The 17,866-nt window shown below is 44.2% G+C and overlaps 2 long non-coding RNA genes across 3 annotated transcripts in view; one reads left to right on the forward strand and one right to left on the reverse strand.

Annotated features, from left to right (window-relative positions):
- LOC112550018 overlaps positions 1 to 8,431 on the forward strand; it is a 51,280-nt gene extending 42,849 nt beyond the window's left edge. Inside the window, exon 3 of the long non-coding RNA XR_003093682.1 lies at positions 7,358 to 8,431. This is a non-coding gene — a long non-coding RNA (uncharacterized LOC112550018). The remainder of the gene's footprint in view (positions 1 to 7,357) is intronic.
- Positions 1 to 9,447, reverse strand: part of LOC112550017 — a 30,007-nt gene extending 20,560 nt beyond the window's left edge. For both annotated transcript variants that reach the window (XR_003093679.1, XR_003093680.1), the window contains exon 1: positions 9,268 to 9,447. This is a non-coding gene — a long non-coding RNA (uncharacterized LOC112550017). The remainder of the gene's footprint in view (positions 1 to 9,267) is intronic.
- Between the last annotated feature and the right edge of the window lie 8,419 nt (positions 9,448 to 17,866).

Raw genomic sequence — 17,866 nt, forward strand, 5'->3', positions numbered from 1 at the left:
GAGGAACTCCCAAATTTTGGGGATGCTGCATTTTGTGGGTTTAAACCCCCAGCAAATTCCAGCCTGGGCTCAATGGTCCCTACCCATGGTGTGCAGATGGGAAGGGGACCCCTCACCTGCAGGTCCGGTTGCAATTGAAACTCCTTCTGGGAAAGAGGGACCCCATTACATAAGGGTGCCTGATGGGCTATTTGAACCCCAAGGCTTGAGCAAGAAACAAGTCACCATTGTGGTGGTGAACCCTGCCCTGAAGGATGAGTTGGTGTACCCTGGACAGAAAGCGGACGTTGCCAGAGAGGCTGACATGGTGACTCTTAAAGCCAAACCCGACACACCACCTCTAGGTCTAGCCCAATTTTTCTTCAGAGACTCTCCAGCACCTGAGGCCTGGAAAGCAAAGCTGTGTGAGCAGCTGCAGAAAAGGACCAATGTCTTTTCCCTCCATGAATGGGATGTGTGGAAGGCTAGAGAAAACATCAAATTCACCTCAATGATCCCTGTCCTTTCTATGAGAGGTTCTGACTGATTCCACTGGCAGAGATGGAGGAGGTGTGGTGGCATTTGCATACTCCTTGACAATCACATCATCATGGGGTCTAGAAGTCCTTATGCCTCCCCTATAGTCACTGTGGTCAAGAAGAATGGGAAATTGCCAATCTGCATAGACTACCACGTTGAATGCCTACAGTGTCGTAGACCAATATACTGTTCCCCAGGTACAGGAGGCATTGGACTGCTTAGGGGGAAGTAAATGGTTTTCCATTTTAGACCTCTGGAGTGGTTATTACTAGGGGTGTGTGAAATGGGCCATATTCAATTCAGATTCAGCCCAAATCAGGGACAGTGATTCGATTTGTTGATTCAGATCACTGTCCCCAATTCAATTAGGCCAAATCTGAATCTGAAGACTCGATGCTAATTCAGCCATAGACAGTTTTAAATGTATTTTCTACATACCTCAAGGTACCAGGTGTGGCTCATGAATGCTGCAATGCTGGGGTGAATGGACTGTCCCACGGGAGTGTGGGGGGCTCCCCCATGTACTTGGCAGTAAACCTGGAAGTGGACCAGAAGTACTTCTGGTCCACTTCTGGGTTCACCACTGAGCGCATGGGTGGCCCCCCTGCTCCCTCCCCTGGCTCAGTGATTAACCATGGGGGGACCCTGGGTGCCCCCCAGACCCAGAAGGCACCAGTCACCAAGCCAGGGGGGCAATGGGGGCTCCCAGCACACTCCTTGACGGGTCCAGAAGTGAACCAGAAGTTTCACACACCACAAAAGCCACTCTGGGAGGCTGACTAAGAAAAGACAGCATTTATCTACCCCTTGGGGTTTATTAAGTTTGAACACATGCCCCAGGGCATATCAGGTGCCCCCATCACTTTCCAGAGATTGATGTAGAAAGTGGTCAAGGATACGCATTTAACCCAGGTGCTTGTATATCTCAATGACATCATTGTATTTGTCTGGACCCTGGAGGAATACGAGGGATTTTTTCGGGTCTTTCAAGTGGTTTGAGGCCACAGGACTTAAATTGGCCATTGACAAATGCATGTTCTGTTAGGCCTTGGTCAAGTATGCAGGACACATAGTATCCTGAGAAGGGATCTGTATGGACCTCAAAAAGGTTAACATTATAACCAACTGGCTGTGTCCCACAGACTACAAGCAATTAAATAGATTCTTGGGGTTTGTGGGGTTCTACAGGAGATTTGTGGCAATCTATGCCATTATCACCCAACTGTTGAATCACCTCACTAGGGGCTACCAGGTGGGGAGCCCCTCCTGCAAGAAGGGAGCCCAAAGACAGTTCACCTCAGGAGGTAGGGTGCAGAGTCCTACAGAACACTTCAGGATTCAGTGGGACTCTCACCATGAGATTATCCAGCACCTCATCAAAATGCCAGTGCTGCCTTACATGACGGCTCATAAGCTAGAATTTCTCATTCTCAAGTTGGCCGTTATGAAAAAATTCAAAGATAATTTATATGTTGCCACTTTTCAGGACTGACAGTAACCCACTTATGTATATATTGACCAGTGCCAACTCGGATGCTACCTGGCCCCAGTGGGTCTCTGTGTTGGCGGACCACTCATTCAGTCTACACTACTGTGCTGCACGGAAGAACATCGATACGGATGCCTTATCCCAGTTGACCCCCAGCTGCTTGGGATGTGTTGCAACCAGAGGCGGTCTGAGCCCTCTGTGATTTACCCATCCAGGATCCCATACCAGCAGGAGAAAATGGCAGGAGAAAAGTGCTAGGGGCACCTGCAGGCTTGGGCACATTATACCACTCTGACTCCCTCAGCATCACCCCAGGTGCCTGCTGCCAAGTGCTGAGCCGCTCAGGAATGTGACCCCAACATCCAGGTTATACTGTGGGCCTGGCAGAATGGTACCACTCCACCCTCCTTTACCCCCCTGGTATGCATCCTACTGAGAGACTGGGAGAGCCTACAGCTACTGGATGAGGTCTGCACTGCAAGGTGCATGACATAGAGGGGAAGGAGGTATTGCAACTGGTTCTCCCCAAGGGGTAGCGGGCCCTAGTGCTCAAAGCCCTGCATGATGAATTTGGGCATATGGGGGTAGAATGCACCCTAGCACTGGCTAGGGAACGGTTCTTCTTTTGGCCAAGGATGGCCAAGGACATAAGGGAAAAATGTCTCAACTGTGAACAATGCATGAAGTGGAAGACCCTAGCCATGCATACAGCCTATTTACGTAGCATGTACAGCTTGCAGCCCTTGGAGCTAGTATGTATGGATTTCCTGTCTCTTGAGGGAGAAGGAAACCAAAAGGGAAACATCCTTTTGGGCACCAACCACTTTACTCAGTACACTCAAGCTTTTGCCACCCACGAGCAGACCGCCAGGACTGTAGCAAAGGTACTATGGGAGAAATACTTCTTGATCTTCAGACTGCCCGCCCGGATACATTCTGATCAGGGCCAGGACTCTGAAAGCAGGCTGCTCTAGGAGGTGATGACTGTGACAAGGATTAAAAAGTGACAAACCACTCCATACCACACACAGGGGGATCCTTGGACCAAGTGGTTTAACCAAACTATGTTGAATACACTGGGGACCCTCTGCCAGGAGCAGAAGGCCTCTTGGAGCCAGCACCTGGCTTTCCTGGTGCATGCTTACAATGCAAAGCAAAACGATGCTACTAGGGTCAGCACCTATCTTCTCCAGTTTGGCAGGCTACCCCACCTGCCCATAGATCTATGTTTTGAGGTAGAGAAGGATTTTGGGCAGCAATTAACCCATGGGCAATATGCTCACCAGCTGAATTCACCATCCAGCACAGGGTGTCAAAGGCCTGCAGCAAGGCAGCAGTCCTGGACTTCAGGAGGGTGGATTTCAGTAAGGTAAGGAGACTAGTCAGGGAGACACTGAGGTCCCAGAGGGCAGGGGATTTGGGAGTCCAAGAACAGTGGTCGTTCCTGAAGGTGATGGTCCTCCAAGCCCAAAGGGTGACAATCTCCACGAAGATCAAAGCAGGCAGGAGTGCTTAAAAGCACCCATGGCTTACCAGAAGCATCCAGGAACATCTCAAAGTGAAAAGGAGGCATACACCCAATGGAAGGGAGGGGCCATCACCAAGGAGGATTATACGTCCATTGCTCAAGATTGTAGGGGGGCTGGAAGAGATGGAACTGGGACTAGCGACCAGGATCAAGGATAACAAGAAGTTCTTTTTTAAATACAGAGGGGGTAAAAAGAAGGTATCGAGTAATGTGGGGCCTCTGCAGGACACACTTGGAAATCTGGTGGTCGGACCAGATGCCAAAGCTAACTTCTTTAACAGATTCTTTGCTTCCGTTTTTCTGAGCAGGGACCTGCCTCTGCTTTGGGGTGACAGGGGCTTTGGAGTCAGAGGGGGACTTCCCTTTGGGCACACTCCCATTTGTGCCAGGTTGAGGAGCAAAGGCAAGGGGGTGGTGCCTGTGGAGATGCATCAGCATCTCCGTAGTGCTCATGTGCTTTGTTTCCTTGCCCCGACTGGTTTTGGCTCAGCAGTGCAGGCAGATAGCATACATTAGATCATCTGCCAGATCAAAATGATCCCAGACCACACTTCCTGCTCACTTTTGGGGTGCGGGTGCATGTGTGGATTCTACAATTTTCCCCTCCTCAGTGGGCAGAGGCAGAGCAACAGGAGGAGCAGACTCAGCTGAGCCACTTGCCTCTACAACCTCTACCTCAGCCTCCTCTGAAATGCCTTCTGGAGGAGATGGGGCTCTAAAGTAAACTTGATGGGTGTGGAGCACAAACTCAGCTGATTCCCCCTCCTTACCCAGAATTTCCTTTGCTAGGGCACTCAGCTCCAGTTCCAGCTCTTCCTCTGGCACTGGAAGGCTCAGCATGGGAAGTGAAATAGTTGTAGAGGAGACTGTCATGCTGGTGCTGCTGCTTGTTGTTGTAGTGGTGGTGGTGGGGTGGGGGTTATGGCTATGGCTGGTGCTCTTGGAGAGGATGCAGTCTCAGGCACAGGCAGTGGCACTGCTCCCTTCTCCTTGCTGCTTCTGTAAGCCTCATCCCTGCTACTTGTAGGAAAGAGGCTGTGTCTCATTGGGGAGGGTGGGGGGGACTTACACCTCTCCCTCTACCCCCTTTTACGCCCCTCCCTGAAGGCTTGCCAGCTGCCTTTCCGCCATGCTTCATGGTGTATTTGGTAGTGTCTTGCTTTTATACAAATATATGAATGTATCTGCATTTCTATATAAATTCTGTAAGGCGTATAGTCTATGCCACAAGGTATAAATGTATCTCCCTTCCTATATAAATTCTATAAGGTATATAGTATGTGCCGCAAGGTATAAATGTATAGAAATAAAATATAAATGTGTCTTCCTATATAAATTTTATAATGTTTGTATATTAGGGCTGTGCAAAGCTTTGGATCACTATTCGGATTCGGAAATGATTTGAATGATTTGGAGGCTGAATCTATGAATCTGAATTGAATCACTGGAAGCTTTAGGCTTTCTGAATCGATTCAGAGCTTCTGAATAGATTCGGAAATGATTTAGAAAAGATTTGGCGATTCAGCCATAGGGTATAATGGGGAATCAATGAAATATCTATAGCTTTATTGTCTTTTGGCTGATTCAGATGAAACTTGCAGGTATGATATCCTCTGATGAGAGCATGATACGTACCAAGTTTCAAGGTGATAGGTGCAGGAGTTTCTGGGAAACTGTCCCTCAAATTCCTGAAAGCAAAACTCATATCACATGTCTGTGTTAAGCCACAGCAGGGTCAAAACTGCAGGGATGCTAGCCCCTGATCAGGCCACAAAGTCTGCCAAGTTTCAAGGAGACAGGGGCAGGGGTTTGGGGGAAACTGCATGTCAAGCTGTGGACAAGCAAAACTCGTGACATGGGTGACACTGTGTGTGTTAAGGCACAGCAGGGTGAAAACTGCAGGCCTGCTAGCCCCTGCTGAGGCCACAAAGCCCGCCAGCTGTCAAGGAGATAGGTGCAGGGGCTTCTGGGTTCTGGGGTCCTGCACCTTTAGCTGCTGACAGGCAAAACAGCGTTGAAATGAAACAGCTGGTAAAATTTTGCACAGCCTCATGAGTTAGTATAATGCCATGTGATGGAATTTCTGTTCTTTTCCACTTGCTTTTTAATAAGCTAGGAGACTTCAGTGTGAAAAACTGTGTGAAATGAATATACTCAGAAATAAGGAAGTGCCTGAAGATGGTCTCTGTAAATTTATTTGTCTCTCACACACAGGCACAATGAAGCTGTAATTAATTTCACTATGGGCCAGATTATATTTCATACGTGGATTTGGGCACCCAACTGTGATTCTATTCTGCCCTGCTCAAGTCCCTGGAAAACTTAATGCAAAAGTTAGGTGGGTCTCCCACTTCCTCAGTGTTTTTTTATGACTCAGTTTTAAGGGTCAGATGACAGTGTATTACAAAAGTAGATGCTGAATGGATTTTCAAGAGTTGAACAGGGTAGAATAGAATACCATTTAGATGCTCAATACGTGAAATAGCATCTGATTCTATACATGACTACAGGACCACTACTTCATTTAGTGCACAGGGTGGGTGTCCAGTGAATGAATCAGGGTTGTGTACTGAAGCTGTTTTCTGTATTCAGGGTGTTATAAAATAATATGTTATTTGGTAATTAAATCATTTGTCATAACGCATACTCACAACAGGGAGCAAGTTTTACTTGCACAAGGAAGCTTGATGCTGGCATTTCCAAACTTTTCTAGGTTTGATTTTGCAAACATTACCTTATTTTAATGTGTTTTCTATATGTTATTCCAAATAATATTAATATTGATATTAATATTGAATGATATTAAGTCTAGCATAGAACCTTGAAGCCCCTACTATTAGTCTTTCAGGAAGATGAAGACTTATTCCCACACTTTGCTTCCTGCTTCCCTACCAACATGTGATCCATGGCAAATTTTAGTCTTCCCCTCTGATTATTTAGTTTCTTTAGTAGTGTCTTATGAAGGGCCTTGTCAAAGCCCTTTTGAAACTGTTTGTCAAATGGTTCTCCCTTATTCTCTACCTTTTTGATGCACTGAGTTGTAATAAATTAGTGAGATATACTTTTCTTTTGCAAGGTAATATAAAGCAGTCAAATCTTGACTTCAACATCACTGTGTATTCAGCTCTGCCTTTCTTGAGGAAAAATAATGTGAGTTCAGCCTTGACATAGATACCATGCCTTACTGCACACTTGATTGCACCCTGTCAAACCACAATCCATTAGCCTGAATTTTATACATCACTCTTTGTGGCTTCATATTATTTGTTATTCACAAATATTGGGAGAAAGCAAAATATTTTCTAATTTGGGTCATTTGACTTAATGCCATAAGTTGCTGTGGCCCATATGTCATCTAAAAACTGTCTTGCCTGATGGATGCATGACATTCACATAACAGAAATTGGCATAAATCAGGACGAGCTTATGAATGACATACAAATTGAAAAGTATGAATCCAGAGATACTTGTAAGTGAAAGAATGTGCTTTGCCGAACTCTGTACACTCTCAAGTCAAATCCAGAGAAAACCAGAGAGCAGTGGTAACACAATCATTTGTATATTATAGTAATTCTATGTGATGCCTCTTGTCCCATACATCCCTGACATTTAATTTGAAACTTGAGTTTTGCATCCCTGGATATCTCTATGTAAGTTCAAACTCCTTGTAGGCCACACCGCAGAGCCTTTACTATACAGCTCCTCACTGTTCTTTACCTATAACTTCCTCGTTAGAATTCCTGGTAAAGCAATGAACTCTGTCTTCCTTTAAAAAGTATAGTGGTCAACCCACATCTAAAGAATAATATTGTTTCCTATAGGGATTCTGAACAATGACTATCTTATAAAGAATAAAATGATCGCAGCAAATTCCAAGGACATCCAAGGAACTCAAAGTGATCCGATCATGTTTCCAGCTATAAGACCTTTGGAAGGAGCCACAGGAAGAGAGGGAAGCACATTAATTTTCTGTTTTTATGTTCAACAAACAGAGCAGACTCTGAAAAGCGGCACTGTCCAGTCAAAAGTGTCAAGAGGTTTATTTTTGTTCAAACCTGTAACAGGGTTGAATTTGGGACTCTGTGTTTGGCTTTTCAGCCTGTAGTTACACTGTGTAAACAGTTTATTTAACATCATTTTTGGCACTTCTTCAGTAAACCCACCATAATAATCCTACTGGCAGACCAAACAGATCACAGATTAGCTGACAAAGCTGCTGTAAAACACCAAATTACCCATCCCCTGCTTTCCTGTTTTGTGAGATGTAAAGTCCTGTACTTAGCTGTGTTTATGCCTCATTTCATAGCTGCGCCAGTGGGTCACAGAGCTATTCCTATTGATGTGTTGCTTTGGAATTGCTACATGGAAGGAGAAGCAGAGAAGGATTTTTTTCAGGCCTTTTAGAAGCTTATAAAATGTGCTGGGGTGCTGGCTGTTGTTTAACAGAGAAGGTATGTGGCTTGATCCAGACTGGAAAAGACTGTAATGCTAAAGTCACCTATTGCTTACATTTCATTTTAATGTGCTTGAGTTCAATAAAAGTTTATCATCTCCATTAAAATGGTGCCTATTGGAACTGATTTAATCTTGTTAGCACAGAAACCACATGAAAGAAATCAAGTTCACAGACAAGACTGAGCACAGTTACTTTTGGAGCATAAATTACATAAAAGCAATGGAGGATCAAGCAGAGCCACAGTGCCTGTCACCTGCATTATTAGCATATTTATGCCAATGTACTTTGCTATGGAAGGGTTTGGTTGTGAGCCATATCGCAGCAGGACTGAGAGCCTGCCAAGCACAGGAGTAATCAGCTGCTTAATGTCACAGCATCAACACTCTCCTGCAGAGACTATGAATTGTGTTACATTTGAACAAACAAATGTCATGTGTGAGGGTGCTGGTCAAACGTCTACTGGCAGCAATACAATGCACTCATAAATCTTGTGTTCAACATCACCCTGCTTTCAGCACAGAGATGCTCTGCCTTTCTTAAAGAAAAAGAATGTCAGTTTAGGTACTGGCTAACATGGCCATTTCTTGCTGCACACAGTCTTTGCTCAGGGCTGTAGAGAAGAAGCACTTTTTTAACAGTAGAAGAGCATAAGAAGGTGCCAGCATTAGCATTTCAGACTACGGCTTACTGCACACCCTTTCCTAGCCAGCAGCAGCCCTGGCCTCAGAATGGATTCCTCCTGAGGTATTATCTAATCTCTCTCTTGGGAACTGTTGTTGCCATGGCTCTGAATATTCAGAGAGGAGGGCTGGCCATCTCTTCACACCCTCTCCCTGTATTACAGCTCACCTAGATGAAGCAAGACACCTGACCAAGTGCTACTATTGGCAAGAGGTTCATGTTTGGTGCAGACACTTGGGATGCATGCCCTCTGGTGATGGGAAGTCTGTGAAGCTGGGGTATTGTGACTTCCAAGCATGTAAACCCTCATGCCATGTTTTTTTTGTCTCCATCTCTTCATGGGTATCTTGTTTCCATGACTATATATGCAGTTTGGAGATAGAAATCCCATACCCACTTGCAAGGAAATAATAATAATAGGAACCATCCCTGCCCCCCACTCAGCTCAGCTGGGTGTTGGCAGTGCTGGCTGCTCTAAGGACAAAAGTCACTACTGAGTAGCATTTTACAAATTGTCAGCCCTCATTGGCCTAATAGTTCCTGGGGTGGAGAGGAACATTGCATTTCTTTCCAGGTGCTATTTCTAATACTCACTTTCACTTGGCTGTATTGATCCTCATTATGCAGATTACCACTGTGGTGCAGCTGCCTGTCAAGTGTTTGGATATCCTTTGTTCTTGTAGCAATGCTGGTAGCCAACCGAAAATCCCTTAGGTCACTTTTACATGGCTCTGAGAGCCACTCTAATTAAAGTGCTGCAGCATCTTGTTTATCAGTGTCCCCACATTTCAAAATAGCAGCAAACACCCTTTTGAAGTGCAGGGCCATTTTAACTAAGCTCCTCCCCACATTCAACAAGCTTTAGTTAAAGCTCCCCTGCCACAATTTTGAACCGTGGGGACACTGATGCATGAAACACAGAGGCCGGCTGGAGCTGGGTAATTACCATGCTCCAGCAGATTTGATTAATTGAGTAATTACAGAGCATTGGAGCAGTCTTGCAGAACATCTACAGGCACCCTTGGAGCCCAGCTAAAGTCACCACCAAATACATTCAGCCCCAGCTTTCTCAGTGCTGAGGTAAAGGGAACATTAAGAGTTTGATCCTATATTCTGCCATGGACTTCACTGGGTGCATCTAAATGTGAAATTAACTTGACACAATAAACTCCAGCACAGTTTGCACCAGAGTTTATTGCTCCCAGGCAGGGTGTTTACACATGCACCTAGGGTCACAGTACATTGAGCTGGGGTGGAGCAGCCCCAGCTGGCAGGGACCCCCAAGGGTCAGCCTGGCACACCAGAGCTGCTCCAACCCAGCAGAATGTGCTGCAGAGGGGCTGGTTAGGGCATGACGGTGCTACAGCGCAGGGCTAGCCAGCAGGCAGCCCTGCACTGTAGCATCCTCCGGCCTTTGTACATGCCACAAAATTGGCCTTTAAGGCAGCTGAAATGCCCTTTTGCACCTCTTTAATGGCATTGCTGTTTACACTTTTGGCAGCATATTGCACTTTAAATGACTTTGAGGCATTGCAAAATAAAACATCTCCAAGGTATTTTAGTTTGCTATCTAACAAAGTGCAACAGCTGTGGAAGGAAGCACTGGGCCCTATGCAGCTCTGTGGTTTTGCAGGTAGTTCATGCAGGCAGCCCAGCGACAGCCCATGCAGGCAGTCTCCCCTAAAGAAGAAAAAAAAAATTGGCAAACCTGATCTTTTTTTTTCTCTCTCTCTCCCTGGAGCCTGCCTGCCTGCCTGAGCTGTGTGGGGGCCCAGTGCTTCCCTCTGCAGCTGTGGGGTGGCTGGTCCTTCCCTCCATGTCTGTGGTGCCCCCTGGGATTGCCTGGGCTGGGCACCTGTGTATGGGTGCTGCCTGGGGGGTGCTGCCACCGTGGAGGGAAGCACCGCCCCCAACAACTCAGGGACCACTCGGCCTGCTGGCAGCTCACTCCCCTCTTCCTTCCCCTGCCACCAGAGAGGTGGGTTTAATTCTCCCTAAATCCACCACTTCAATTTAGGGAGAATTAAACTGAAGTAAACCCCCATGGTATGTACAACTGGCCCTCATGCCCCAGACAGCCTTGGTCAGTGTCTACATTTGTGGTGTTGCAGCGTAAATAACTCAGCTGTAGGATAGTACTTGTGTTGAGCAGTACTATCTTACAGTGGAGTTAATCAGTTTACTTTAGCCAAGCAGCACTGCATGTGTAGATGCTGATGCTTAACTGTGCAGCTAATTAGTCAGCTCCATAGAAAAAGTCTTGTCAAGTCATGTCCACTGGATGCTGGGTTGGATCCAAAAGGTCTAAGAGGTAAACTTTTTGGGTGTAGAGTCCCCACCTACCTGTATTTTTGTACAGTGTATAGGGCAATAAAAGTAAATCATTATCACAATCATTGCTGTCATTCCATTAAACTGAAATGCCAAAAGTCTGATATATTCTAACGTTCAATGGAACAAACCTGAAGGCACACATGGATTTGAAATTCTACACTCTGAGCTGGAAAAGCTAATCAGTTTGAGTTCCTGGGCTGCCACAGAAATGCAATTATCTGAAGGCATCTAAAATCAAGAACACAGTGTCCAAAACAAGTTACATCCAGCCATAAGACCCTAGAACTCGCCAATCACCACTTGACATGTCACCACATTATTCTGGATGTAATGTATTGTACCAGTTCCAAAAGCAATTCATTTTTAACTGCACAGAGTAACAGGCACAGCTGTAAAAAAATCCAATGTCGTTTTGAGCTGCATAGGCAAAGGTGGCATGTCCCTGAACAGGGGCGTGGGGGAGATGATCTTCTCAAACTCAGGTGTCATTTCACCTGAATTACTAAATTCAGTTGTGGACTCCATGTCACTAGATAGAGATTGACAAACTGGAGAAGATCCAGAAACAAGAGAAACTGACTTGAGAAAGAGATTTAAAGAAATAAATATTTACAGTTTGGTTAAGTGATGACTAAGGGGGGACATGATAAAAGCTTAAAAATATTTGAAGGATGTAAGCACTATTGAGGGAGATGAGTTATTTAGTGTGGTTCATGGGGGAAGAGCTGGAATGGATGGCATGGAATTAGGGGAGGAAAAATTTAAGGAAAACTTCCTGGCAGTGAAATGTCCTGGGCCTCCCTATGGATGGGTATGAAGCTGAAACATTGGGGCCTTTAAAGTGAGGAATCAAAACACTAAAACACTTGTGCTTCTTGCTTAATAAATGCTGAATTTATTCTAGGGAGGCAGACATCATATATCTTTTCTGGCACTTGTCTCTGTACATAATAGGAAAGTTCTTGCCCTCTACTTGAGCTTTATCACGTACCCATGTTTTGCAAGACCTATAAACTCATTCTGTCATGCCTAGTTAACACCAGCCCTGTATACCTTAGCACAAAAGAATAGGAAGCTACTAGGACAGGGGTGTCAAACTCATCTGCCCTGCAGACTGAATGAATGGTGCACGTCCAGTCTATAGCCAAACCAGACCCAAAGCCTGATTCCACATTCTAGTCCTGCTCCAGCTGCCTCCAGGCTATGTCATATGGCCCCAGAGCCATTGCTGCAGGGCTGTGCTTCATTGCCCCAGAACCGCCATCATATGCAGCACAACTTTGGTGGTACATACAATCCTCACATTTTGCCTGCGGGTCACCCTGAGAATCAGGCAGCACCAGTGGCCAGAGGATATGGATCTCTGTAGCAGATCCAGCCCACAGGCCATGTCTTTGACACTCCTCTACCAGGATATTCAGGCAAAAGGCAGGGCAAGGTAGCACCGTAGAGACAAACTGGTTCAGAGAGGCATAGGCAATAGGCTACTTTGTCAGATATAAGATGTTGTCTATGAAAGTGTATGACTCTGTTCCATGTAGTGTCTAAAGTACTACCTTGCCTTACTTTCTGTCTGACTTCAGACTAACATGGCTAACTACCTCTCGTTACTCAACAGTGATCAGGAGAATGGAGAACCTGTCTTCCAGGAAGGGACTCAAAGAAGTTGGTTTATATAGCCTAACACAATCAAAGCTAAGCAGGGATACAGTTGTTCTCTATAAATACATGAGGTAAAAAAACAGGGAATGAAAAGAGTTATTTAAATTAAAAAAAAACACAACAGTGCTTGAATGAGAGCAAATGGGGATACACTGGCTGTGAATAAATTTACACTGGAAATTAGAAGAACAATGCTAAGGAGCAATAAGGTTCTGTAATAGGAATCCAGTTGGGATACTATGGACAAAACACTTAACTATCTTTAAGATGGACTTGGATCATTTTGTGGAAGGGATTATGTGATACATTTGCTTGTGAAAGCAGGGTAAAGGCTTCAGTGTCCCAGGAGGTACCTGATAGTTCAGTGTTTGGGTGGGCATGGGGAAACAAAATGGGACAAGTCACTTTTTTACACCTAGATATGAATGAGGGTTGGGAAGGATGGGAAACACAGTTGGGATGGCTGGAAGGGTTTTCTCTCATGGGTGATAACAGGGCATTGCGTGTGGTCATTTGGGAGTCTACTGTTGTTTCTTATGTGTGGACTGTTTGTCTTCTATTGAAAGTTGCCCTGAGCCTTTCTGGGTAGGGTGGAATAGAAATCTAATAAATATTAAACATACAACACAGAGCTGCACCTCATATAGAGACACCTGCACTAGATTTAAGATGGTTAGCTCAGGTACTGCCATCAGCATAACCACAGCAGCACTGGAGCTCAGTATAGGTTGCAAAACACACCAAAATGCTACGTAATACTCAGGCAGCTTGTCCACTCTGACCTCTACACTGACATGGCCACACTGCTAGCAGTACCTGAACTAGGTGGTTTAAATCTAGGTCAGGTATCTCCACATGACCTGTAGTGACTGCAGTGTAGATTAACCCACAGAGAGAAGACAATAAATTTATTACACCAAGAGCCAGCTTTACCTCTGGCTTGCTTCTCCTCAAATATTGCAGTCACAGAAAAGGTATAGCTATCACATCTCAGTCGGGTTTAGATCCTGGGGCAGCTGAGAGAAATGACTGGACTTGTAAGAGTCTCTTCAAATCCCACCCCTCATTACTCAAAAGTCTTATTCATCTTCACCAAATTTGTCACAAGGTAAGTAGCTCAGCTAGGTTTGCTGTTCACTGGAGTATCATGGTGTTCTACCCTGCTGACCACTGCTGGTAGCATCTACAGTGTACTCCATTTCTGTACATATCTGCTTATAGTGATCCTCAGGAAATTACTGAGATGGCTTTTTGTGCAGTTTGCCAGCATTGCCAAATATGCCCACAGCTCCTAATAGCTTGCAAGTACAATGATTAATGTGTGTGCCAACCACATCTTTGGCTGTCACCCATCAATTGTAAAATATAATGAAGGTTTGACGTATAAAAATACCTAAATACCTAACACAAATAATTGGAAGCAAATGTGGAAAACTGACTTTAGAGCTGCACTCTGTGAGATACCACTTGGTTAGTACATTCCACTTCTCTAAATCTAATTATGTAATTAGAACAACCTTGTGGCACTGAGCCCCAAATGGCTGCTGCTGCTGTCATTAAAGCAACAGCTTGGGGATGTCATTGTGATGCAGTGAGCACCAAACAGAAGAGAATGTACAAATCGGCAGATCTCCTGTGGTGTATCAGCTGGTCTAGCTGCCTGTGGGATTGATTCCACATGTGCAGTGGGATTCTTGCAAGAAACATGTCCAGAGAAGATCCCATCTTAGGGGTTGCCTACACTAAAAGGCTTATGCCATCAGGAATTCTGCTGGCAAAGAGAAGACATTGCAAAGAACCAACACAGGTTCCCTAAAAATGTCTTGGAACCAATTTTCCTGTGAAAGGGCTGTGGCAGATGCAAGAAAGTGTTGTGTGGCTACGTGTTGCTTCTGTCATCTGCCAGGTGACAGAAGAGACTTTTGTCATGTGCAGAACTGGTGTTACTTTGCCACAGAAGAACAGGGACTGATGTAACAGGGAGCCACAAGTGTGAATGCACTCACATTGTTGCTGGCAGAACCTGATTTCAGCTGGCAAAACAAGATAGTATAGCCAAGTTTGCTGGGTTTTTGGTTGTAGCCATGTTTGTCTAAGGACATAGTCAGGCAAAGTTCTTTGGGTAGATGTGGTATCTTTTATTAGACTTAGTAGTTGGGAAAAAGCTCTTTGCAAAAAAAGCTTTCTGATGCAATCACCCTTCTTCAGGCATAGGTAGTATAGCCACGGCCTTGTTCAGATGAGTAGTTACAGTGATTGTGTCACACTGTGACGGTAAATAACAGAAATGATGTGCGCTTACATGGTACCTTTCATCTGAGGACATCACAGCACTTTGCAAAGGCACCTGGGACAAAGGAGACTTGTTCATCAGTTTTCACATGTACCTCTTCTAATTGCAGGCAGAAGATGACAGAGAATAACTAATTCAGAAAGGCAGATGCTAAGGTGTCATCCTGCCCTACCTTGTTAGTGTGAAGCCAGGCAGAAGGCATTCTGCCTGACTTCAGACTAATACAGCCTCTCTCTTCTGATGTGCATGAGATTCCGGGGCAATGTGGACATAAGAATCTTATGGAACATTTATTCTAAGAAAGATCATCTGCCCCACAGCCATCCACCACAATCATACTGTTAGCAATCTCAAACAGGATTTTCCCATTATTAACAATTGCTGAATTCAGGAACATTCACAAAGAGCCTGAGCAGGATTTTTCCCCCTTTCAAATGACTGCCTGTATACACCACTTCAGAGGGAAAGAATGAGCATGAAATTCAATTATACAGGCACCCACTTAAACACTTGAACCAGAACTGCTTGCCTTAATCTTTATTTTGAGGACAGAGTGAGAATCTGAAGCCACTCTAGTTATTGCAGCACTTTATTCCATCTGCAGTCCCTGGAAAGATACACAATTCACTTAACTGACGAGTCAGGATTTTGAGCTCTGTGTTCCTAACTCTTTTCTTAATGAAAGTGTACTAGTTCTCTGCTATAGGGAGTTGTACTGTATATAGTAAGTGCCACAGTGTCTGAGTGTCTTCCACATAAAACAGATTGATAGTAGTGGCTAGAATCACTCCAAAATAGCCAAGAAAAAGAAATAGGCAATTTTCCAGTATACAATGAGACATAAATAACCATGCAAGTATGCAGAATACATAGGGCAATAAGAAAAACAGGTAGCACAAAAGCTATATTTCTTTAGATACACCATGAGGGAAGGAGGGAATTGCTTTTTCATGGATCAGAATCTTATAGGATATATATTTTATCTTGAAGATGGTTCCTTTTCTGCTCATCTAACACGAGCAAGCATCTCCAACATACGGCACACTGCTTGTCACCTGATTTAAGATGGTTGGTCTAGAAATTAAGTTATATGGCTTAAAGCAAAAATCTGTCCGGCCCAGCCTTGTCATATTACCATTACAGAACTAGATTGGTGAAGTATTAAACTATGTGATTGACTCTTTTTGGCAAGACCAGTAATTTTTATATGACCATATGTGCTAGATATTTAATGCTACATATTTTAAACTATATTCCTTGATATTTTGCAAGGATGCAAATGCAAATTGCTCTGCTATGATGTTTTGGAAATTAAGAAACTCTTAAGGCTAGCAGATATGTTTGAAGCTGTTCAGAACAGGTTTCCTGACACGATTTAATAGTTCACAGCACTTACGGCAGTAAAGCACTTCCATCACAATGCATTAGCCTTCAAGCTGCTCCAAGCAGCAGGGCCCAAAACACTGATTTGATTAAAATAATACTGTTTTCCTTTTAGATCTACTTTTGAGTGCAGATCACTGGGGCAGGGCTCAGGGCAAATGCCAGAATGTTGCAGAGAGGGGGACATATCACTAAAGCAACTCCAACACTCCCTACTGGTTGAAAATATTTTTAGCAGCCTGTTTTGACTCTTCCCAATCTGATTCTGATCTCATTTACTCTGATTTGAAGTAACTCCACTACAGTTAATGGAGTTGGACCAGGCTGAAACTGGTATGAGATTAGAATCAGAGCTAGTATATCTAAGCCAGTTACTTGCAAGCCGCACATCTTATTTTAAACTTCTCTTTCCACCTCTGTAAAATCCAAACAAGCCATTTTCATCTAATGTTATATCCAGTGCTCCTAGAAGTATCACGTAAGCAGAGGCATAGCTCATCCTAAAGAAATCATCAAAGGGCAACATTACAAAATAAAATACATGCAACTAGGTGAATGTCTTAGGAAATAGATAAAATAAGCAAACCTCTAGTCCTCCTAATAGTAATATTGGGCACGTCTGCATGTGCATTAAGGCACTTTTCCTAATGCACATTAAATTTAGTACCGCCAATGTGAAGTACTAACCAAAAACACATTAGGCTGCCTTAACGCGCAGTAATAAATGTGCATGATTTTTAAGTGTTTTTAATGTGCAGTAACCTATTTTACTGTGCATTAGGGTTATCACATGGTTTTTTATGTGCTGTTTTAACATGCAGTAAAATAGGCTATTGCACATTAAAACGCATTTGTAGTCATGCCCAATGGCAGGGTTTGCACAGGATTAGCTGGGAGAACCTGGGACCTTGAACAGCATCTAAAAGCATTATTCTAGCTTTTCTTTGTGTGAGAGAGGAGCCTAATGGAGCCTGACCTAACTCTGGAGAACTTTTAAGGTAGAATTTGTTAGCTGACTATTGTCGTAGCAGAAGGAGCTGTGTGCTCAGCTGTTTGTTGTGGTGTGAACCTCTGGTGAACCATTCTGTTAATCAATTAGTGTGTGTCCCAAACACTTAGAAGAAGAGAAGATCAAAGCATACATTAAAGATGGGCCCCAAAGCACAAAAGAGTTCTTAGCAAAGGGAATGTTTCCATGTTACTCACCCAAGAAAACTCCTTTATTTCTGTGTCATACTTCTTTGTGCTCATGACACACCCTACGCATAGCCCAGTAGGCCTCACAGTACTCAGCTTTACTGGCTGGGTGGGTCATGCATTTTAAAATCAAAGTTGGTTTCGTGCTCCTGTTTCCTTTTCTCCCTTTAAAAGAAATTGCTGGTGTTTTACTGCCAGAACTGCAGCTACCCTATCTGTGGCCACCCTGGTAAGTTCCACTGCAATGGTTGCTAAAATGCTTTCACAAACTGTTTTGCTCTCTCATATGTTTGCAGGCAGTGTTTAAATAGCTGTGCATTTTTA

The sequence above is a fragment of the Alligator sinensis genome, unplaced genomic scaffold (assembly GCF_000455745.1).
Source record: "Alligator sinensis unplaced genomic scaffold, ASM45574v1 scaffold77_2, whole genome shotgun sequence".
Lineage (NCBI taxonomy): Eukaryota > Metazoa > Chordata > Crocodylia > Alligatoridae > Alligator > Alligator sinensis.